Below are 25,872 nucleotides of genomic sequence, written 5' to 3'. Positions count from 1 at the left end.
TGATGTGGGCACACGTGCCTGGAGAGTACTGCAAGGCTCCACCAGATGTATCCAAGCACCAGAACTGTGATTTCAGCATCCCGAACACATGCTCTATGATGATTCTGGTTTGTGTGTGTGCCTCATTATGGCATTCTTGCATGGGTGTGTGTGCATTTCTGATGGGAGTCATCATCCACGGCTCCAGTGCATAGCCAGCATCCCCCACAAGATGGCCATGTGGGATGTCCTCCCTGACAAATACCTGATACAGCTGTGAGGCATGCCAGATATGGGAGTCATGGTAGCTTCCAGGGCTGCCAGCACACACATCAATGATAATGCCCTGGGCATTGCACATGACCTGGCAGTTGATGGAGTGGAATCCCTTGCAGTTTATGTAGCGCCTACCATGCTCACCGGGTGGTGACTTGATTTGTATGTGCGTGCAGTCTATCGCACCCAGTACCTCCGGGTAGTGTACCACACGGTGGAAGTGGCGCATATTGCTGGCCAACTCCTCCTGAGTTTGGGGGAAGTATATCTGCTCATTGGCATGTGGTAACATGGCATCCAGGAACTGGTGTAGTACCCTGGATGCTGATGCCTGTGAGACCCCATTATATCTCCAGTTGGCCTTTGAAAGGTACCTGTGGCCAGTATTCGCAGGCTTACACATACCTTCGTGTCCACTGGGATGGGTTCCCCTCTGTTGTTTCTGGTTCTCAGGTGTGGCCGGCACAGCTCCACTATTTGCTGTAAGATGTCCCTGTCCACCCTGTAACGCTCTACTATCTCCAGGTCATGTAGCCCCTGGTAGGTTACCCTTGGTCTGAACACTCCCCTTCTCCTCCGAGGCCTGCGGTGGTTGTCGGCATCATCCTCCACAACACCGTCAGTCTCTAACACATGCTGATGAATCACAGCTATGGCAGCTCCCAACATGTACATTTTAAAAGTTCCCCGTGTGTTTACACCTATGGTGCAGTGTTTGGGAATACACAGGTGTGTGTAGGGTGCTTTCACACTTTATACTATTGTGCTGTGAACACCGATGATGTCATAGGGTGTGTATGTATGATCTTAGCTACAGGGTATCTTTTGTGTTTTACTACTGGAACTACTATTGTGGTTCCTTTGGTGTTGAATTACATTTGGCTGCCGTGGATTACCTCTTGACCTTCCCTTTACATTTCTGCACGTTCCACCTACCATTTTCTGGCATGCATCCGGCAGCCTACTTTCATTTGTACTTTCCTGGACCTGGCGTATCTTGCGTTATGTGTGCTACTGCCTGTCTACTGTCGGTTTGCTTTGCTCTGCTGTGACAGGTCTCCTATCTTTGCAATCCAGTACCTCCCCTCCTTTCTTTGCATTCCAGTGCCTCCCATATCCTGTTTTGCGGGTTTCTGCGAGCAGACTTGTCAGCTGCCGTCGATTGGCCACCGTGAGTTGATTGGTGTTGATTGCTCATTAGTACTCCAATTACCCTACTTCAGCATTTCCTTCTTTTCTTCCCCTGACCTTCCTGCTTGTGCTATTGTTCGCAGCGCGTGCATCCGATTACTGGGTTTCGGGCACGTTTTCATCCCCGTACACATGCGCTTTTGGGCACCATGTGTGCTCTCAGCTAAACGATTCTATACCTTCCTCCCCACCCCTGTCCTGCAGCTTTGCTTAGCAACAGACAGGCCAGATTTGCATTGCTCCAATGTGCTTACTGCTACGGTGGCACACCACTCTGCTGATGTCATGTATCTACTCTGAGCCACTCCTTGGTGTTATACCGCTGCACCGTATGGTACAACCTTCCTCCGGCGGGACATTTGCAATTCAGTATTATCTGCCTCATTTGCATGGCATTGACTTCTAATTCATAGTTACCGCACCGAACACTGTCGCAGGCCCTTAGCAACCCTTGCACCTTGGTTGTGGTGTTCCATGCCTACCATTGTGTATTATGGTGTAAACCTGATTTCTATTACGTTGCGATTTTATGACTTTTTATATTATTTCTTTATGTTACAGTTTGCGCACACATGCCCTGCAGTTGTACTGTGCGTTACTGTGGACACGACATTAAATGTTGTTTTTTAGGTGTTGTGCATCTTTTCTTATACCATTGGCTGTGTATTTCGCCATTGACATATGTTAACTTTGTGATACATGGGTCTGGCCCGCTTCCATAGCTCCGATGTTCTGTTTGGGAAAATGTAAACCGTGTTTTTTGGTTTACATTTCCGTGGGCTTACGCTACGCCTGCACCACTTCATGAATCACTATATGCCTTCATTTGCATGGTACAACACTGCGCATGGGGTGATTGCATACCTAAGCCGTGGGCTGCGCAGTTCTGGCGTACACTGGTAGTGCACGTGGAATTGGACCGTACCTGAATCGCTCGACGGCCATATTTGGTGTTATACCGCTTACGCTACGCCTGCGCCTGGCACAAGCTTCATGAATCCCAGGGTTTATTTTTTATTGTCTTTTTATATTTTTATTGGTATTTCTAGAAAACAAGTGGACTTTTATGTAAGCAAGGTCTTAAAGTAATGGTATGTTTTAATACATTCTTGCATTTTATTTTAATTGGAAGATTGTTTAACTAATTTGATGAGTTGTTAACTTCATTTGGGTAATTAGGGGTTATTTATAAAGACTGCTTTCCTATACATGATTTAGTTCTGATGAAGTCCAAGTGTATGGACAAAAGCGCTTAACGTTTTTAGTTCATGTAATTTAATAAAATCTGTGTCTTCAACTGAGTTGCCTAGAGCTTCGGACTACATGGACTTATTCTTGGTTACACTACAAAGTTTATTAATTTGTTGTCACAAGCTGATGTTGAACCTTCCTGCTATTTATGTGCAATAGATGCAAATGCTTTGCATACTATTATTCCTCATAAACAAGGTTTAGAAAGAGTTAAAATATTGGCTAGATAGGTCTGATCTATACACTTTTTCTGATATTTATTGCTGCAACTTTTTGAAATTGTACTTAAGAAAAATGTTTTGCCTTCTGAGAGTGTTATTTGCAGATGAAGAGTAATGTTGAAAATGACGCATTTGCCTCAAAATGAAATGATTTGTTGATGGATTATTTTAAGGTAAAATATACATATGACAATGTATCTACCATCTTCTTGAGCTCAAGTGACACGTAGAGAAGACATCTAAATGACTGATGAAGAGCATCACAAGGGACTATACCCGATCTGGTAAAATTTAGTGAATATATTAATACTGATTTTGATATCACATTCAACTTGAGGGCAGAACTACAAAATATTGACATTTTGGATGCAAAAGTAACTAAGCATGAATATTTTACCATCCATACCTCTATTTATTATAAATCCTTTCCATAAAACACTTTTTTACTTCTAGACAGTTGTCATTCATCACTTATTACAAAAATATCGCCAATTCTCAATTAGTGAGAGCCAAGAGGGTTTTGATACACCAGAAGGGGATAACAGTGTTTCTAATTACCTTATTCACAGGTTTGTCCACAGAGGGCATGATAAACAATGTATTTTCAGTATTCAAAATCATATGGACAATATCAGCCAAACACAAGTATTGATATATTGAACCTAAATGCCAAGAAACACTGATGAGCTCAGATTTACAAACACCTTTGGGAGTAACACTCGTAAAATCTAACAGGTGATAAACAAACACCGGTCTATGTTGTTAACTAACTATATTCTTTCAAGTGCTTTAGGAAAAGACTGCACTTACAATTATCAATAAATAAATAAATAAATAAGAACATGGATCAGTTGTTTAATCATTGTAAGAATAAAAGTAATCCCAGATAATTACCTCATACTTATCATATGTGAGTACAAAGCATAGGGGAGATGTAGCTTTGGTGATTTCACCACTAAAAATTCAAGGACCTCCTTGGCTTTTAGAACATAGACCACTTGCAATGCTTTCTGAATTGTTTACCTTTCCCAGTTCACCTCTGGGTCTTTTTACACAGGTAAGCACCCCATACCTTCAGAGAATGTGTGTAGCACATCTTGGTGACATACATTATTAATGAACATGTAATTCTGTAATTTAAATATCCTTGTGACCATCGATTTTCAGATTTCACTCTTATTGTTATAGCTAAAATGATAACTGGACCTTTAACAACTAATGATTTGTTAATGAAACTGTTGAACAAGAAAGAATAAAGATGGATTATTTCTGCCCTTGTTTAAGTCAACATCTGTAAGAGGATCTGAATGGTGTCAATGACATACATATTGGGTATGACCGTTGAATCTGGATGATGTAACTTTTCCTTTGGGCCTAACATATTGCTGTTTACATCACTCTTTCATTATTTTGTAATGTGTGTCTGATAAGTAATAGAAGCAGATATTATTTTGTTAATTGTTCATTTTATTTAGATCAATATGTAAATAGCAGGAGCATTTTGATTTTTTCCTTATGTGTGTAGCACTGAACCTATCTGCCAGAATGCTGGCAATATCAGTTGGTTCTGTATATTTAGTGCCATTGTGCTGTAACTCAGAGAGCAGATCTGAGTGTTGCCATTGAGATTTTTGACATAGCTATAGAATGCTTTGTGGTTGTCTTTAGAATCAGTGGCGCTTTTGTTTTCATAACTAGCTTTGGAGGGTTTTATGAGGGATCTCAGCTTCTTACTGAGGCTGACCAGGGAGTTCCTCTAATCATGAGATTTTACTCTTTTTTTTGCAACAGTTTCTTTGTTCTGTTTTAGAGTTTGTTTATGGCAGGGGACCACCAGATTGGCTTCCTTTTTTTGGAAGATGGTATCTTGGTTCTGTTAGGGATTGCATGATCCATGCACTCATGTAAGTGCTTATAAAGTGCATTTGTGTAGGATTCAGCAGTCGTACCTCTATTGTTCATCTGCATGGGTGTTGTGAAGTTTGCCACTTCTGTCTTAAGAAGAGTGAAGTTGGCTTTGGAGAAATTTTTTACGGTGGTTTCCAGAATGGGGGTTTGGGGTGGGATGTGGATATCTAGGGTGATTAGCTTGTGGTTGGTTCTGACCAATGAGGAATTGACCTCTGGTGTGGAATACCTGTTGCCCATGTTGGTAATGACCAGGTCTAGGCTATTGCTGCCCCTGGTGGGGGTGTGGATAAGTTGATCCAAGCTGTTGGAATTTATGAATTCCAGAAAACGTTGAGCAAAAGTGTTGGTACATTAGTAGTTTTCCCAATTAATGGTGGGGTAGTTAAAATTGCCCATTATTAGGGTGTTAGATTGTACCCTAATATTTTCCAGTGTATCAAGAAATGAGGAGTGGGAATCCTGAGACATGTTGGGGGATCTGTAGCAAGCTACAATTCTGATGGCGGTCTTGCCCAGAGTTAGTTGCACTTGGATAATCTCGGATGCATTATGCTGAGCAACTAGCCTGGAGGTGTGGATATTCTTAATGAATATGGACACACCTCCGGCTTTAGTGTTTCGGTCCAGGTTAGCTGGAAGAAAGGTTTGGTATGAATTATAGCCTGGTAATGCAGGGGTGTTCTCTGGAGCCTTGAGCCAGGTCTCTGTCACTGCACAGATGTCGATGTTTTCCATTGTAAGGAGTGCCTCGAGTGAGTGCATTTTGAGGTTTAGATTTCTAGCATTGAGTAGCATTACCCTCAGATTTTGCTTGCTTGTACCTGTTATGGTGGTGAGTTTGTCATTTGAACCTTGCCTAAAAAAGGCACTATAGGGGTGGCAAGAGCCTTAGCCAGTATCCAGAATCCCAAGAGTTTCAGGTGCAGGCCATCTCTGGCAAAGCATCGTGGTCTGTCGATCATGTCATCCCAGGCAGACAGATACTGGCTCCCCTTAGAATGACACCAGTAGCTTAGCCAATTGTTGAAGTCAATCATTTTGTCCTTGCACTATGGTATCATTCTGGGTGATGGCAGGATGCTACTCATGGCTAGTGTTATACCTGTCTGGGCTACAAGATCGGACAGCTCCTTCATGTCTCTTTTCATGTAGTCCAGGGAGGTACGTCTCAGGTCATTCACACCAACATGAACAATGAGAGTCATATTTGTACTTGTTGTGGAGTGACCTGAGTGCGTGCTTTATGTGGCAGATCCTGGCACCAACAGGCAGCTGACAGTAACTTTCTCCTTGTTTAGCCTGGTGAGTGGAATGTCAGTGTGCCTGACTATAGAGTCATCTATGACTAGAATGTTGGGAATGATGTTATGTCTTATAGGCTGTGGTTGAGTGGCACACTGAGTTTGTGGGCTATGTGTCATTTGGGTTGTGTTGGGGGGGGTGGAGGTTACATGCATTTCTGCTTTGGAGGTCCCTTTTGCTTGGGCAGATTTTTATTGAGAGCCTCCAGAAATGTAGGTGTGTGTTTTGTGTTTCTATGTGTGTGTTTTGGTGGTGTAGGTTTTGAGGGACTATGTGATGAGTGTGGTATGGTGCAAGTGTTTACCCTCTCCTCTTGACTGTCTAGTCCAGTTTTGGGTGATGAGAGCTTTGCTTCCAGTTTGGCTATATAAATGCATCTCTCACAGGTTGTAGTGTGGGATGGTAGGAGAAGAGGGTTGTCTGTGTACATGAGGCAACTGCTGCATTGCCCCAAGATGCCCAGATTTATCAGGTAGACAGAAGAAAACACCAGGAGCTGACCCTTAGACATGCTTGGATAGTTGCTTATTTATTAAGTACTAAAACCTGTTTTACTCTAGACAAGTGAGGTAAGTTGAGTGCTGTAGTAATTTGTAGCTTATTTAGTGCTGGTGAGGCTATGATTGAACATGGTACTTAGGTGGGGTGCCAGTTCATTCTATAGTTCATGTAGAACGCAGCCTGGGATGTTGTCAGGTCCCATGGATGCTGCGTTCTTGGCTTTGGAGAGTGTGATTTTTATCTGTGCAGCCATGATTACAGGAACTTTGCATTCTTCCACTATAGAGATGGGCCCTTTAGTGGGTGAGAAGAGGGTAAAGTTAACAATGTATTTAGTGCTTTTTTTCCTTATGGTTACCAGTTGTCTTTGGCTAATGAAGTTCGCAGATGTCTGAAAACTAGGAGCCATGATCAAAACTCCTAACGATGTGGACATCCTACAAAAGTGCCTCACTGAGACAGATGCCTGGTGTCAAAGCCATGGCCTCAAGCTCAATGCCAAAGAGTGCATTTTCATCCCTTTTGGTAAAAACTCTGTACCCATGAACTACCATATAGGCAGTAGTCTACTTAACACACTGAAAGTGTGATAAGAGACCTTGGGACACAGGTGGACAGTAGCCTCTCCTTTGATAATCACATTGTCACAGTAGTCAGGAAATCCTTCAACGTGGCACACCTCATCACAAAAGGTTTCTCATCTAGGAAAAAAGTGGTCATTGTTCCCCTCTACTCATCACTCATTAGACCCATTATAGACTACAACACCCCTTTTGGTATGTACCTCACAAGACACCTACAACAACTAGAAAGGCCACAGAAATACCTCACAAAGAGGATTACCAGCCTCAAACAGATGCCCTATGCAGACAGTCCTAAAAAACTCCAGCTTTACTCCATCACATATCGCCTACTCAGAGGTGATCTCTGCCTAACATACAAAGCTATGTCAAACCCAGAGCTGTTGGACATGCTCCACTTAAAGAAATCCCAATCCGTCTGAGCTACACACTCTAGGGACCTAAACCTTGTCACCACAATAAACAGAACATGTTGGAGGGATAGATTCCTGTCCCAGTGCCTGTGGCCCCCTTTTTGCAAACAGTTATGGCTTGGTGGGAAAAACACCATCTTTTTCCCTCTCCAGTTTATGATAACATTACATTATATTTAAGATGCTTGGATAATTTATTTATTGCCTGGAAGGGAACTGAGGAAGGCATATTGGAATTTATGAGTTTCATTAATGGGAGTACTACTTTTTTTGAAATTCACATAAACATTTGATTTAACCAAGGTGTCTTATTTGGATGTGTTATTGGCAAAAACTGGGGATGGTTCTTTAAAATCAACAATATATTCCCCAGACTCTGGAATAGATTGCCCATACATGTCAAGCAGAGTGCCTCTTTGGACCTCTTCAAGAGGAACCTTGACGATTGGATGGGAGAAAGGAAATTCACCCCAGGGATCACGTCAGTCGCCCTGCTAGACAGGGGTCCAGGAAAGTAAATAATGTGGGAAGAAATAGCCAGGGAATTGTTATGGCTAGGCTTGTATAGGCCCTAGGGCTGATAGCCTAGTACCAACCTATGACCCTATGAACCTATAGGAAACCAACGTATTCCAACAGCATATTGCATTTTTGAAGTAACCACCCTATGCATGTTAAATGTGGTATTATCAAGGGACAGTTGGTGAGAGCAGCTCGGATGGTGTCCAGTTATTCTGACTTCTTAGAGGAATGTGACTTTATGTGTCAAATGTTTATGGACAGGGCTTATCTGAAGTGTTTAATTGACAATATCAGGAAGGAAGTGGTTGATAAATGCACCAAGGGGTTTTATAAACCCATTTTGAATATTCCTGGGGAAAGCTCTTTGAGGTCTAGCAGATTAAGACCTGTAACTGGCACAGAAGGGAACACGGATGATCATGGGGGGACCCCTATATGAAGGGTGAGTGTTACAGTGGGTGACGTGCCCTCCTGCCCCTTTGTGTCTACTTTCTCTGGTGGCAGTTATGTTATGCAGGACATAGTTAATAAAAATTGGGGTATTTTTAGAAGTGAACCAGTTATGGGGGCTTTGTTTGGTAAATATCCCGAATTTGTGTTTAGGCAGGGTAGAAATATTAAAAATATTTTGGAGCAAGCTAAGGATACCAATATGCAAGGAAAAATGGCTGTTTGTGGAATGTGCAGTCAAGGTAAACATATTTTGAATACATCTAGGGTTAGGATATGTAATAGGGAAATTAATATTAAGGGTAAATTTAGCTGTCACACACAAGGTGTTGTATATGCCACTTTGTGTTCCCAATGTTCCAGTTTTTATGCTAGGAAGACCCAATGTACGTTGGCACAGCAGATATACGAGCACCTGTATGATGTTCGTTGGTGTGACAATAACAATGCATTATATAGGCATATTAATAAATTTCCAGACCATGTCTTTAAGTTTGTGGTGTTGCAACAGGTCAAACAAGGGGACATGGAGATTGGTATTGGAAGACAAAGAAGTTTGGTGGCAGGTCTTCCTTAATGCCCATGTACCCCCAGGTCTGAATGATGCAATTTCCATTAGTAGTAAATTGAAGCTCAGGGTTTTGGATATGTAATGTTTATGTGTGTAGATATATGTGTATACATATGCATTTTTTATGTATTTTGTATAAATGATGCAGTATGTATTTGGCATTAGTATCTATATATTTATATATTCATATATTTTTATATATTCTTTTCTATTCATTAAGATGTATATCCATGTTTTTTCAAGGGTAATTTAATGCTTATTTGTAAAATGTTTTAATTGGTGAATAGGGGTTAATCTAATTATTAAGGGTGTGGGCTGTAATATAAATGATGAGTTCTTGCAGGGTAGTTTTGTCTGATGAAGTTTGGTCAGTGTACCGTACCTGTTTTCACTGTGTTGTTGCAGTAAAATTATTTCTGTTCGTACTTTACAGCTGTGTGGCTCATTTTTTGTTTTTAATAGTTGGTGTTTCCTTTTTTGTCCCAGAGACTTCCCGTACTCTGGAACAAACTACCTATCTATAGCAAACAAAGCTCCTCATTAGCACTCTTCAAGAAAAATCTTGATGATTGGATGGGAGATAGGAAATTCACCCCAGGGATCACTTCTGTGGCTCTGCTCGACAGGGGCACAGAAAAAAAATTTTCTTGGGTGGTGAAAGCCAGGGTACCTTTTTGGCTAGGCTTATATAGGCCCTAGGGCCAATAGCCTAGTACCTACCTATGAACCTATGAGCATCAAGCTTGATTCTATACTAAAGGTATATGACTCCGTTGATTTTTTTCTTCTTCTAATATTGACATTAATCAGGAGTCACATGACTCTTCCCCTGTTAACTAAGTGCTTTTACTTTCCTGTTAAACAAACTCAAGTTCCTGAAAGTGCCTACATAATCACAGAAGGCAGAAACACTGTAACAATAAAAGAACAAACATTGCAACTTGTAAGGCAAACACTTCAACAGATGTAGATACTGGACATAGACTAGATGGTTTACCTGCTAACACTGTAGTTAATTTGTTTGAAATGATTTGGGTATGTCTGCTTCTTCTCTGTTCAATAAAGGTTTGTCATTCGTGTCCTCATTTTATGTTTCATATTCACAAATCGTGTTAGAGTTGAGATTTTTTTACAGAAATGTTATTGATACAGTACGCATAGTTCTGCTCTTATTGAACAGGATGGTTCCATTCCCCAGTTCAAGTTTAGAAAATCTAAATTTAATCCTCCTTTTCACCGAATAGTCAGATTATTTAAAAATGTGTTTTTTAAGAGCTTAATAAACATCAGTATAGTATTTTTCATATTTACATACATAATTTGAACAGGTTTAAATGTCAGTCTTTATAGGATCTACATAATAATCTTGATTTAGTTCTTGCTAGTGCTAACGAAGGTGGTGCACTAGTTCTGTGGAAACATACTGAATATGAGGTTGGGTGTCACACCCAAGTCAGCAGTGGTTTAGCTATCAAAAACTTGTAGCTGATCAATTAATTATTCACTGATTTAAGAATGTGGTCTATTTTTGAGATGACATTAAAACAATAAACATCAACAGAAATTAAAAATTTAGAAACCATAGCAATAAATTCTGTCCTGTGAGCTGTTATTGACATCTCAGTAGACAGCATAAATTTGAATGAATGTAAAATGTTTGCATACTGTATGAATGACTAATGTGAGGCACCTGCAAATGAGACGTGTTCAGGCTTTGTGATAACAGCTGATGTGGTCAGAGTTTCTGGTTGATTTAAGAAACAACCATAGATATTTATTTGGCTACTGAAAAAATCAAATTGAGTCCTTGGGAAGGAAAACAAATGCTGGCATGGTCTCCAGGTTTGCTCGAAGAAAGTATTAATTCATTGTACTACTATTCTAAATGACTGGAGGGAGCCACTGAAAAAAGGGCATATTATGGGGACAAAAAGTGCAAAGAAGAAGCCTTAGATTAGAAGCATAGCTAGTGTGGCATAAAGGAGATGGTGCAAGCTGTTCAGAGCAGGTGAAGTACGTAAAGCAGCGGCATTGTTGATTGCTGGAATTATTCAGTATTGGTATTGGCATACAATCATTTAAGCAGCCGTGCATGTTCAAGAAAATAAAACGAGATTCTTCAAGCTTTTTTGGCTCCTCAGCTACTGGGGTGGGCTGGTCTGCTTGAGAAGTTCAACTTATTAGATAGTAAACATTCAAAAGATTAAGACCAGATGATTGGAGTATGAAAATGCAGTGGGTTGGAACATCAGCAGAACAGAATAACTAACAGTTGCAGCAGGTGGCTGTGTGAAATCACACTACAGCAGGTATTAGGGTTTTGCCCTTTCTCTGCTGTAGTGTGATCTCTGAGTTTGGTATATTTAATTGGCAGGGGGTATTCTGGGCTTTTGAGATTATGTGGTGTTGATCTTGCTACACTTGAAATTCTGTGTACTCCATCTTGTGACACACATCCAGTGCAGGGAACTGCAGAGGGTGAAAATTTCCCTAATTACTGCTTTGCCTTAGAATAAAAAAAAAAAAATCAGATCAGTATAGTAGCTCTTCCATGTCATTTTGTTTGGAGTTGAATAAATTATATGATGATGATAACCGTTTAAAGTAAACACAAGTGTGTATGGCAGGCTGTATTACTCTACTGATCAGGGTATGCTAAAACATGTTTATTCAGTTTCTAATCACGTGTCCTTTAAACAGTATAAAATCTAAGAAGAGAGAATAACAATTATGTCATAAACTGATACATACATTACGTGCACCATACTAAAAGTACACAGTCATTTCAGTGTTTTTTAAAAAAATAAAATAAATATACATTTTTATTAATTTTGTGCAGACGTAGTTTAGTTGAAACATCTCCTGGTCATACCTCTCAACCTCTCAGAGCAAGAAATCTGGACAAAGCTAGAAATAATGGTGGACAAAGGTCCAAAAATAGGGACAGATCTTAAATATTGCTCCTATAATCTTAGAAAGCTGCTGGAATGACACATTTTGCATTATTATATATTATTATATATTGAAGAATATGAAGTCTGAAACTCAAATGTCTGTCATTATTTAGTATTATTTAGTGACTACAATCCTCAATGATTTTCCAGAAAACCACACATTTTATAAAGAAAAGACTAATAAGAGGCAAAAAATCTGGACATTTTGTGAAAATCTAGACAGTTGAGAGGTATGCTCCTGGTCATGGGAAAAGGCTTTCCATGTCTACTAAGGTTATACGGGTATAAGCATTTATTTGCCATGTTGTGTTGTTTATTAAAAAGAAATCACAGAGCAGTACAGGATAGCCAGAGATGTCCTATAGCAAATATCTCGCATATCATTCAGAGTTGATTGTCACTGGCAAAAGTCATAGGTAGATCATTACATTAGAAATCAATGTGTCTAGTTCTCAGCATCCTACACATAATGTAGTGAACTGATGGAAAATCTACTATATTTTTCCTATGTTTGTACATGCCCGTTATTTGTACAACAGAATTGTTCTCTGCACAAAGGTTTCCCTACATGAACATTTAAACACTGCCTTGATAATCTGGATTTTTAAGATAAGAAGCTATATTTATCTTAGTTCTTTTCAGAACGTCAGGATGAATTTGCTGCTGTTTGGTTTACTTTGCATTAAGTCTTCTTTCCCCATAAATTAATACTAAGTTTCTGTAATCACAGACTATGAAGGTTGTTATTGGCTTAAACAGCTTTATCTTTAAGACTCTCCATTCTGCTTTAATATCAGTTTTTTTTTTTCCAGGCTGCATGAAGACACTTTATTACTTCTAAATCTCTTTGGTTAATGATGAGATTAAATGAGCTCTGCTTCATCCAGCTGTGTAAATAATTCATTTAAATGTGAATTTGTAATAGTGACTGATTCCTGCGTGTGCGCATGCGTGTGTATGTGTGTGTGTGTGTGTGTGTGTGTGTGTGTGTGTGTGTGTGTGTGTGTGTGTGTGTGTGTGTATGTGTCTCTCTCTCTCTCTTTTGAGTAAGCCCACTTTGGCTTTCTTAAGATAACCATTATTGTGCTTAAGTTTTCCTTCTATCTGTAAATGAAATACTGACATCTGGCTTAACCTGTAATTCATTCCAAAGTGTGGCAGTTCCAGAAAGTGGCAATAGTGATTTTTTTAATCTTTGGTAAGAAATGTCTTCTAATCTGGGATTACCTTGTGTCCACACAGTTTAACGTCTTTTATATTTGTGCTACAAGTGGAGTGTGTATTAGGGTTCATGTCTAAGAAAAACAGCCATGACCCATGCCATCAGACATGCACAGGTTTTAGTTCTTTGACATTTACAAGCAGATGATGTATGAAGTATGTTATTTACAGTACAAATCAGTTACTAATTAAAGCTATTTACAATTGCAAATATATGTCTGCACTATTCCAGTACAAATTAGTGATGTAAACATTAGTTACTATTGCAACTATTCAAAATTGCAAATACACGTCTGCACTGGTAGAATATTGAACATGCAAATGTTTTGCTCACTTTTGATGCTAGAAGCTTAGGAGGTTTCAGCTTCTTTTCTTTCACAATGCAGTTTGAGTCATATTATGCTTTTTATCTATTTCAGTTTGCTAACTGGATAAGTGAACTGGTCCGAAGATCCTTTTCAGCCACGATCAAGGCCCAAGGGCAGATATAATTGCAACAAAAATGGAGTACAATATAAATGCAAAACTAAGGCTTTAATATTTTACCCATCAGTCTGAAGGGTGGCCAAGTTTCCATGTAGGCCAAATAGTAATAATGTGTACTGAATGGGTTACAAAAACTGTTTTTTTTTTAAACAGAGAGGGTAAGTGGTACCTGCTAAGTATTCCTTTATCAAGTATAATGTTGATAAGTATCTTGCCTTGTATAAGTTCCCAACCATCTCATCAGTTCTGGGTGTAGGATAGTAATCAAACTTTGAAATACTATACAGTTTCCTAAAGTCAGTGGAAAATCTAAAAGACTTCCAGAAATCCGCAAGGTAAACCAAGGCAGATGTGATAAAAACCAGTTTAATGAACGCTAAGCACTTTCATGCTCTCCTGAGCACTTCTTCAGACCATATAAAAAATACAAATTCACATACACTGCTTATAAAATGCATAGTATTTCAAACTAACCTATCACAGAATAAAATCACTTAAATAGTCTCTGCCTTTTAGGGCGGCCACGGTGGTGCAGTGGTGAGCATTGCCGCCTCACAGCAAGAGGTTCTCCGGTTCAATCCTCGGCTGGGGTGCCTTCTGTGCGGAGTCTGCATGTCCTCCCTGTGGTCGCGTGAGTTTCCTCCGGGTGCTCCGGTTTCCTCCCACATCCCAAAGACATGCTGCAGGTGGATTGGACACTCTAAATTGGCCCTAGGTGTGCCTTCTGTGGAAGGTTGGGCGCCAGGCTGGCAACTCGACACCGTAAAACTCCACTGCCATTCAATGTGCAGACAAGGTGATCCGCTGTGGTGACCCCTAACCGGGAAAAAGCTGAAAGAAGAAGAAGAAATAGTCTCTGCCTTTTAAGAAAGGGTTTTAAAGGGATAGAGGTATTCAAACCTGGTGGTGTTTTGCTGTGTAGCCTAATAATCCAACTGCTCTCTTGCTGTTCTAGAATGTTATTAAGATCTCCCAGTCTGCCGCCAGGCTTAAGTGGTTCTAAAACTCTAAACATAAATGTATGTGTAGAGTCTGTGTCCCTCACATGACAGGCTAGGGCATTTGTTGAATCATTCTTCCTAATAGCTAATAATTGCTTACGTATCCTTTAAAAAAAAAATAATAATTAGCCAGGTCGTAGGACCACGACCAAATTTTGCTTTTAAAAACAAGCGTAATCTTAAACAGATGCTATGCTATAAATATAACAATTCATGTAGTTCTATAAATAATGGATGTACCACTATGTGTGGCAAATGCAATTATTGCTCATTTATAGATACAGTGTCTAGTTTTATACATCCAACCACACATTTTAAATACACTAGTAATTCTTATACCAATTGCTGTAGTACATATGTGGTCTATTTAGCTAGTTGTTTATCTTGTCAAAATTTCTATGTAGGAAAGACCAAGAGACAATTAAAGGGAAGGATAAGTGAGCATTTATAGGTTAGTTTGAAATGCTATGTATTTTATAAGCAGTGTATGTGAATTTGTATTTTTTATATGGTCTGAAGAAGTGCTCAGGAGAGCATGAAAGCACTTAGCATTCATTAAACTAGTTTTTATCACATCTGCCTTGGTTTACCTTGTGGATTTTTGGAAGTCTTTTGGATTTTATTGTTTTATTTCCACTGGTACTTTGCTCCACTGTGGCATTTTTTGTGGTTTTTCTTCCTTGGAAAATCTATTACTTTCCTAAAGCTTAGGAGCTGATATTATTGGGCTGTTTCAGTCATCACACAATCTGATATTTCCATCAAATTTAGGTACCAGCACTACTGGGCTAATCCAGTCACTCTGTGACTCTTCAGTCATTACAACATCTAATACTCCCATCACATTTAGGTACCAGCACTACTGGTCTAATGCAGACACTCTGTGATTCTTCAGTCATTACAACATTTAATACTCCCATCAGGATTAGGTATCAGCACTACTGGGTTAATCCAGTCACTCTGTGACTCCTCAGTCATTACAACATCTAATACTCCCATCAGGTTTAGGTACCAGTGGTACTGGGCTAATCCAGTCACTCTGTAACTATTTAGTTATTACAACAGTTTGGAGGGTGGCCTACTGGTTAAGGTGTTTGCCTTACAAACACAAGGTGTAGGGTTTCAATCTCCCAAGGGATAATTAGCTAGGCTTAAAATGGTTCACAAGGGCAGTTAGCCTAGTACTGATCTATGAACCTAAATCTATGAATCTAAATACTCCCATCAGGTTTACGTACCAGTGCTACTGGGCTAATGCAGTCATTCTGTGACTCTTCAGTCATTACAACATCTAATACTCCCATCAGGTTTAGGTACCAGTGCTACTGGGCTAATCCAGTCACTTTGTGACTCTTCAGTCATTACAACATCTAATACTCCCATCAGGTTTAGGTACCAGTGGTACTGGGCTAATGCAGTCATTCTGTGACTCTTCAGTCATTACAACATCTAATACTCCCATCAGGTTTAGGTACCAGTGCTACTGGGCTAATCCAGTCACTTTGTGACTCTTCAGTCATTACAACATCTAATACTCCCATCAGGTTTAGGTACCAGTGGTACTGGGCTAATTCAGTCATTCTGTGACTCTTCAGTCATTACAACATCTAATACCCCCATCAGGTTTGGGTACAAGCACTACTGGGCTAATTCAGTCATTCTGTGACTCTTAAGTCATTACAACATCTAATACCCCCATCAGGTTTAGGTACCAGCACTACTGGCTAATGCAGTCATTCTGTGACTCTTCATTCAGTCATTACAACATCTAATACCCCCATCAGGTTTAGGTACCAGCACTACTGGCTAATGCAGTAATTCTGTGACTCTTCAGTCATTACAACATCTAATACTCCCATCAGGTTTAGGTACCAGCACTACTGGCTAATGCAGTCATTCTGTGACTCTTCAATCATTACAACATCTAATACTCTCATCAGGTTTAGGTACCAGTGCTACTGGGCTAATGCAGTCATTCTGTGACTCTTCAGTAATTACAACATCTAATACTCCCATCAGGTTTAGGTACCAGTGCTACTGGGCTAATCCAGTCACTTTGTGACTCTTCAGTCATTACATCTAATACTCCCATCAGGTTTAGGTGCCAGCACTACTGGGCTAATCTAGTCACTATGTGACTCTTCAGTCATTACAACATCTAATACTCCCATCAGGTTTAGATACCAGCACTACTGTGTAATCCAGTCACTCTGTGTGACTCTTCAGTCATTACAAAATCTAATACTCGCTTCAAGTTTAGGTACCAACACTACTGGTCTAATCCAGTCACTCTGTGACTCTTCAGTCATTACATCTAATAATGCCATCAGGTTTAGGTACCAGCACTATTGGACTGTTTCTTCCACTCTGTGGCTTTGTCATCATACCAAGTGTCAGTATATTTTCAGCTTTTATTTTTTACTGTTTTTGTGACATAGGTATTCTGTAAGGTCTTAGTTTAACATTCCAGGGTTTGTCTCTATATTATGTCTTTGTTTATTCATTCATTCATTCATTCATTCATTCATTTGTTAAACAAGGTAGAACACTGATCCCAAAGGACCATTTTCAGGTTCAACATGGTTGCCTTAATTAGACACAATACAACTGCTAAGCAAATCAGAGACACGGGAGTATATACAAAATGTGTATCAAGCATTGGTTTAATATATACAGACATATTTTGATAAAAATAGAAATGAGACTCGTAGTGGAGGAAGTTATGGATTTTACTTTGATAACTGGAATGTAGGAGTTATGTCATGTTACCTTTGTTGAAGCATTTACACTTTGCTTCTTTGAGGAGGTAATGTGTGGGGGGGGTTGTTATAAATTTGCATATGTTATTTGAGATGGTTTGAAGTTGTGCTAGGCTGTTGTTGGGGTTAAATATCTATAAGGGGAGGTCATATTCCAATTGCAAGAGGAGGTACTTTAGCCTATGGCAGGTCTACTATGGGGGCTAAAAAAGTGTAGCTTATTGGCTTTAGCTTTGGTTACTTAGATGTGATGTTAAAAGTTAAGGTAGGATTCTGACCACAACCCTAGATATAATAGGGGTGACATTTTCCACAGATTCAGAGCTACTGAGCGTGAGGCTCTAATTGGTGAAGTGTTTTCAGAATTGTTGGGATGTTCCAAACAAATTGTTCTGTTTTCTGCATGATCAGAAGATGTTTGTGCTGGACTAGCCAGTGATTAAGAGTAGAGATCTGTTTGAAGGAGGTTTGATATCTGGAGGGTTGAAGGATCAGATCTATAGATGACCATGTTGTCCAAGTAAAGAAGAACTGGAAAGCTGGTGAGGTTGGATGGGAGTAGGCTGAGCCATGGAGAGAATTTAATTTGGGATAGTATGGGCCTTTGACGGACACCTTTGGTGAGTGGAGAAGTTGTGGAGGAGGTGGAACCAAGATGACTGGCAAATAATATAATGGAGAGGAAATTTGTAAACCACAGAGAGGATTGTGTGCCAATTTCTATATTTGGAAGTTTGTTTTAGCAAGCAGCAGATCAATAAAGATTGCTCCTGTAAGCTGTCCCTTGTCCCTATCTGGAGTATATCAGTAAGACTATAGACTGCTGTCATATTTTGGCAGATTTCTTCGTCTCTAATGTATGAACCTCAGTTTGTAAGCCCGCTGTAGAATTTTCTACTTCTTCCATGATTTCAACATCTCAGTGGGATATGTTTGCTCTATCTTTATGTTTTCTGGCTGTCTTACCTTACAGTTAACCGCATTTATTCTTTCCATCACTTCAGAAGGCCACTGCCATTTGGCCAGAAATTTGTTTTCTATGGTGGGCACTATTTTCTAGTATCTGATTTCCTGGATTAAATTCTCTAATTTGGACATTCTTATTCAAATGCATTATTGCATTTCCTGGGCTCCCTGTGTATGCTGGCTTACCAAGGGCATTACCAGATTTAATCTATTTATCAAATTAACATAGTTGCCCATCGCAATTTTAAATGGTGTATTTTCCTATTCACAAACTTCTTTAGCAATGTCAAACAGCCCTCTTGGATGCCTGCTGCTCAACAGAAGTTCAAATGACAAAAACCTAGCTGAAGCTTTTAGCATATCTCTGATTGCAAATAGTAAGCAGGGCAACAACTGGTCGCATTTTTACCATCTACATCAACAACATTTTTCAGCATGAATTTCTGTTTTATTAACTTTCCCTACTAATTTATTAATCTGTGGATGGTAGACAGATGTTGTCTTTAAATCACTAACATAACAAGTGCAGTATCCAAGAGATAAAGAAAGCATTTTGGTCAGTAAGTCTCTCCATAGGGATATCGTCTCTGAAGAATAATTGCACCATTTCCTTGACAAAAGCCTTACCATTAGTTTTATGTAATGGCACTGCCTCTGGAAGTTTGCTAGCATACTTAACTATGACTAGTATGTACTGATACTGAATGCTAGATTTTACTAATGACCCTCAAATGCCCATAGCAATACATTCAAAGGGTTCTTTGGTACAACTGTGATAGACATTGGGATGAAGGGCTTTTATATCCAGGATGAGGTGCAAGTTTTTGATATTCTGGACAAGAAATACAGATGTTTTATACCTGTTTCACTGTGCTTGGACAGCAAAATCTGGCTAATACCCTTGCCTTAGTTTTGTCCACCCCTAGAAGATGTAATGCATGACTTTGGCTAGCTTCATCACTAGAAGCTGACACAACATTTTCCTTTTCTTTATTTAGTCTATATGATGTCATATTTTAGCTCAAAATAGGGATAAGATGTAATGCGAGCATTCTGTTTACTATCTTCTTCTACAACCTTGGTTATATTCTCTTTTGCTCTACTTAAAGTATCAAATTTATATTGTGCCTTATTAAAGTTCAGTCAGCTTACCTGGAATCCTACTAACATAGGACTACTTTCTTCAGTAACCTAACTCAGTGTGTAAAATGTAGCTTCCCTTACCCCAAAGCAATAGCACAGCACCATCTTCCATATCTTATCTTCAGAGGGCAGATCTAAACAAAAAGCAACTTCTGATTTACTTTCTTTGCTATCATCACAGGCATTCTGAATGCTTTCTTTTCCTTTAAGTTGTTGATGCTGCTCTTTATTGTAAGTGGATACCACTCTCGCACTTCCTTTCTCTTCCCTATCTTGTTCACCCACTACAAAGAATATGCCAGTCTGAAACTCTTTCTTTATTGGTTTATGTATTTCTGCTGCTTAGTTTCATCTTCAGATGCATTGCCCGTTTTAAGGCAAGTGTCACTGTTAGAAGAGTATAGAAGAGGGAATAGATCAACAAAAATACTTAGAAAGATAGACATGATAAAAGCAATGCGCAGTATTAGAACAGATCAGGATCTATCATGCACTGTTGCAAATAACAAACTAAAATTTTCAGCACAGGCAGAAAAACTTAGAAGATATGCGGATAAATGTAAAGGAAAAGTACAAAATAGGCAATTTATTGATGACCCAAAAAAGTTTTATAGAGAACTGGGAAACAAGGCAAAAGGAATTGAAAGACCACCAAAAATGAAAAAAAAAATAGATACATTTTGAAGAAATATCTGTGAAGATCCTTTGGAACATAACAAAGATGCTAAATGGATAAAATAAGTAAAAGAAAGAAGTTTAAAGGTGCAGGATATGAAATGGGATGAAGTAACAGACAAAGAGAATGAAACAAAGTTAAGAAAAGCCTCTAAATGGAAAACCCCAGGCCTAGACATAGCACCTAACTTCTGGTTAAAAATATTAACATTTTTGTACAAAGATTTAGCCATGAGTAAGAACTATTATGTGCACCTGGCTAAGAACAGAAAAAAAACAATACACCTACTTGAGTGAACCTGCAAGCTACCCTAAAAAGTATACACCAATAACATGCCTTCTGATGAAGTATAAACTACCCATTTTCTTATCCTACTAGAAAAGTCTCTTTTAAACTTAATGCTCTAATTTCTTTTTTTCTTTTTTCAGGTCTAAACTTTAAAGACTGATTTAAGATTTAAATTGTGCATCTGCGTGCTTACTCATTTGTTTACATTAGAAATCCAGTTATAAGATTGTATTGTTTGTATTTCAAGAGTTTTATCAGACCTAGCCAAATTTTCTTTCTTAGGTTTATTGTGTTCTAGATATTTTTCCATGTCTATATACATTTTCAGTGTCTCTCTTGTCTGCTGCGATGACATGAATTGTGTCCATTTTTCTCACCTTCAGCACTGTTTTGTGGCATATAAATGAAATGAGATGTATCACCTCGGACTATATGAAGAGAGACAGGATGAAGCTCTTGGAATATGTGTCCAAGCCTAGTCGTGAGCAGTACTCTACCATCACCAGGAATGATACTGCTATATGAACAAAAGATAACAGACTTTAACAGTTGGCTTAGCTTCTGCTGCCATATTCATCAACCAAGGAGATGGTAGACAGTCCTAACTGCTTTCTCAGGGATGGCCTGCACATCTCCCCCCAAGGGTTCTGTATACTGGCTAAAACCTTTTCCCACCCACTTAGTGATATTTTTAAGTAGTGTCAGTACTCTAAAGCTTCTAATATAACTAAAAAGAATCCTGACCACATTAAGGAATTGCTGATCAGTGATAGGAGCCTTAACAAAAAAACTCCATACCACACAAACAGTATTTACCCTGGAAAACATTGATATATGCATTGTTATACAGACCTGGTTCATGACCAGTGAAAGCACTCAATCAGTGCAGAGCTTCAATGCCTACTACATGTAAAACCACACCACATTAGATAAAGGCACTAAAGGTGGAAATGTCTCTATATTCTTAAAAAAAAATTAATCTGCAGACTTGCTAGACAAGATGACAACTTACACATCCTCCTGTCTAGCTTACTATAATTAGAATACCTTATCACACACAGATAACTACCAACCCCTTCTATGACCCCCTTGGCCCATAACTCCTATCTAACCAGTATGGACTCCCCATGTATTAAACCAAACACCACCCTCTTAGCAGACATCAGCTATCCTTCCATAAACTGGGTGACCTATATGACCTCCAACATGTATGCCCAGAGATTTCTGATCTTAATCAGTATAAACTCTCTAGATGTGTTAATGAGTATCCCAACCAGGTGTGATAAAATCCTGGACTTAGTCTTTCCTAATATGGGGCACCTCTGCTCCCCACCAACTGTAACTTCCCTGCTGGTCAAATCAGACCACAAGTCAGTCACAATCACCTTAAGAGTGAAACAAAGTATCCTTCAGTACCTCAGTATTCAGACAGTAGAGTGAAACAAAGTATCCTTCAGTACCTCAGTATTCAGACAGTAGAGTGAAACAAAGTATCCTTCAGTGCCTCAGTATTCAGACAGTAGAGTAAAACAAAGTATCCTTTAGTACCTCAGTATTCAGACAGTAGAGTGAAACAAAGTATCCTTCAGTACCTCAGTATTCAGACAGTAGAGTGAAACAAAGTATCCTTCAGTACCTCAGTATTCAGACAGTATGCAAAAACTGCTGCTGTGTCTTTCGGCTTTTCCTGGTTAGGGGTCGCCACAGCGGAACTCCGGTCCGCTAATGATTGGTAGTAGATTTTTATGTGCTGGCTTGTCGGGCCTAATGCACAACCTTCAACAAAGGAACGCCCATTCACGCATGTCATCACACAGAAGACGCTCTAACTGAGAATCGAACAGGCAACATCTAACTGTGAGGCGACAACGCTACTGCAGCACCACTACTGACAGTATGCAAAAACTAATCTACTAAAACTGAGTGAGGACCTGACTCAATTTTAAAACCTCTTCTAGCTTGATGACCCCACTACTTATGTGGAATTCTTTACTACCAAACTCTGTGCACTTATAAATAGCTGCAAGATGCATCTTCTCCTCAGAAATAAATACAATGCCAAATTCAAAAATAAATCCATATAGTGGAACCCTAATATAAACCAACTGTGTAATACAAGAAAAAATTCACTAAATGTAAAACGTAAATTGAACTCTCAAGATTCTAAACTAAACACGGAACTCCATTGGTTGATTAAAACAACCAAAGCCAGATATGAGGTAAAAATAGCCATCTAGGGAAAGGATAACCACAAAGTCTTATTTAACTATGTTAGAAACCTCATAAACAATGCCCAGCACTGTGAAGAACTAATAGTAAATGATATTTTCTCCCCTGCCGCTTCAGGATTACCTCGTGGTAATGTGCTCACCAGCCCACTCTACACTCTTGCCGAACAGTAAACATGGTCCCAGCAGTGATCTTTCTCTAGCCTGTGCATCTAAGGAAAATCATTGCCCCAAGGCAGAAAACTCTCTGTCCACCTTTGCCGAATAGTAAATGCGGTCCCAGCAGTGACACTTCTCCAGCCTGTGCATCTAAGCAAAATCATTGCCCCAAGGCAGGAAATGCCTCTGTCCACCCTTGCCGAACAGTAAACACAGTCCCAGCAGTGATCCTTCTCTAGCCTGTGCATCTAATGAAAAATCATTGCCCCAAGGCAGAAAAGTATGCAGTACCTCTAATCTTATCTGCCAATTAAAGGCTTATGTATATTAAATCAAGTTTAACTTCTTATATTTTAGCTAAATACAGAGCAGTGCAGTAAGTTAAGGACTGTAGATGAGCATGCTACCACATACAGCAGTCTCTAGTTCTTATTTAAACATCGTCTCCCTCATCTTGGCAGCATTCTGTTTATTTTTCAGCCTTCCGCTGTAGTCTCCCCCAACCATACAAATACAACCTAATGACCCAGTCTTCAAACCCCCCAACTCTTATCCTTCCACTGAGACTTTACCTCACCCAGCCTGTTCTGTTTTCTTTTTTAACTACAGTTTTGGTGCAAAACTCACTAGCTTGTTGGAGACTGATTCTGGTACTATCTCCCTCCTCAGGTGTAAGCCCCCACCCACTAACCTATCACTTCCTGACTAAGGTATTATCTAGTCCCTGCAATAGCTGGCACCATATTTAAAGGTACAGTGAAGAATTCCCCTTAGCCATTCTCTCACCCTCCTCTTCGGGATTACCTCATGATAAAGTGCTAACCAGGTAACTTTTGAGTACTTAGTGGTGATTTATCCATGTATAAAGAAATACATGCTGACTGTTGATTACTGACTAACACATTGCCTACTATTTGTGAACAATTTGCTTAATTTAACATGTTCATATGAAAGTACATGTTTTTCAAATCTTTGCAATATAGTGTATTTGTGCAAACTACTCTTTTGATTTAAGATCATTTTATGAAGCTCTGTTGTTGTATGTTAAGCATGCAGAAATTGTTACGGCATAGAGACACGTAGTGCAGTAACTGAGTCAGATATTGTAGTTAATGGCAAATCTGTTAATTAAGAGGAAACCTTAGTTGATATATGATGTTGAAACTGCTTAATTCATTATTTAAGCTAACCTAGCATTTTGTTCATGACCCTGTAAATGTCTTAATGTAATGAAGCACAACAGACAAGCAATGTTCTTTTATTTAATCTAAGAACCCTAACTCTAAATTGCTCCTTATTTTTGTAATCTCTTCTCTTTTTCCTTTCTTAGCCCTCTATCAACCCTTGCCGAACAGTAAATGTGGTCCCAGCAGTGACCCTTCTCTAGCGTGTGCATCTAAGGAAAATCATTGCCCCAAGGCAGAAAAGTATGCAGTACCTCCAATCTTATCTGCCGATTAAAGGCTTATGTATATTAAATCAAGTTTAACTTCTTATATTTTAGCTACATACCGAGCAGTGCAGTAAGTTAAGGACTGTAGATGAGCATGATACCACATACAACAGTCTCTAGATCTTATTTAAACATCGTCTCCCTCATCTTGCCAGCATTCTGTTTATTTTATTTGTCAGCCTTCCTCTGTAGTTTCCCCCCACCTTACAAATACAACCTAATGACCCAGTCTTCACACCCCCAACTCTTATCTTTCGACTGAGCCCTTCCCTCACCCAGCCTGTTCTGTTTTCTTTTTTAAGTACAGTTCTGGTGCAAAATTCACTAGCTTGTTGGCGATTGATTCTGGTGCTATCTCCTGCCTCAGATGTAGCCCCGTGTTACTTCTCTTTTATTCACAGTCACTTCTGCATCTTCTTCCTCTGTTCTTACTTTCTCAAAATATGGCTTTGCCCTTCCCCCTCTCATTCCTTTCACTTCAGTCAAGATTTCCTTTGTCTCATTTCGTTTATATCCCTTGGCTCCAAAATCACTCTCCAGTTGTTCTATCCCCTTATTGAAGCCTTCCTCTTTATGTTGCAATCTTGACATTCTCATCCCCTGACCTTTAGACACATTTTAAATACTCTCCTGGGATGCATGATATCCCTGTGTAGAATGTGATTTCTATAACATTGTTTTCTATAAAGACTGGTGGTAAATGATAAATCATGCTCTCCAGTAACCATAACATCCAAAAACTCAATCATATTTAATGAGGACTTAGTAGTAAACTTGAGAAAGTCAGATGTAGTACGTAGAAACTCCCAAACATTTCTAACTGTCGCTGTGTTCCAACAGAGGAAGAAGATGCAGAAGTGACTATGAATAAAAGAGATTGGTATGGACAAGTTAAATATACAATATTTTATACCAATAATGCTAATACCATAAAGCGATTGAGAAAAATTGGCCCATTCTCTCAACAGATGAAAAGATTGCTAAACTGGTGGGAACAAATCTGAGTTATTGTTATAAAAACTGCCGATCAATGAAAAAATTATTTTGCTATCCAGATAAGGTTAAATCAACACACAGGATGTGTGAAGGAACATATCTGTTTGGCAAATGTAGATATTGTGAGCATATAGACAAAGAATCAGTTGAGTTTTTACATCCAAATACTAGTAAACAGTATAGATTTAATGTAAGGGCTGATTGTAATACTAAACATATAGTGTACATGGCAAGGTGTATCTGTTGTCAAAGATTTTACATAGAGAAGACAGATTGCACCCTTAGGGAACGTATTAGAAAACATTTATATAGTGTTAAGAATGGAAATAAAAATAATGCCATAGCTAAATATGTCCAGAACACTAGACTTGAG

The sequence above is a fragment of the Protopterus annectens genome, chromosome 5.part1, assembly GCF_019279795.1.
Source record: "Protopterus annectens isolate FY-2018-M chromosome 5.part1, PAN1.0, whole genome shotgun sequence".
In the NCBI taxonomy this organism is placed as follows: Eukaryota; Metazoa; Chordata; order Ceratodontiformes; family Protopteridae; genus Protopterus; species Protopterus annectens.
Note: the sequence above shows the minus strand (reverse complement) of the source record.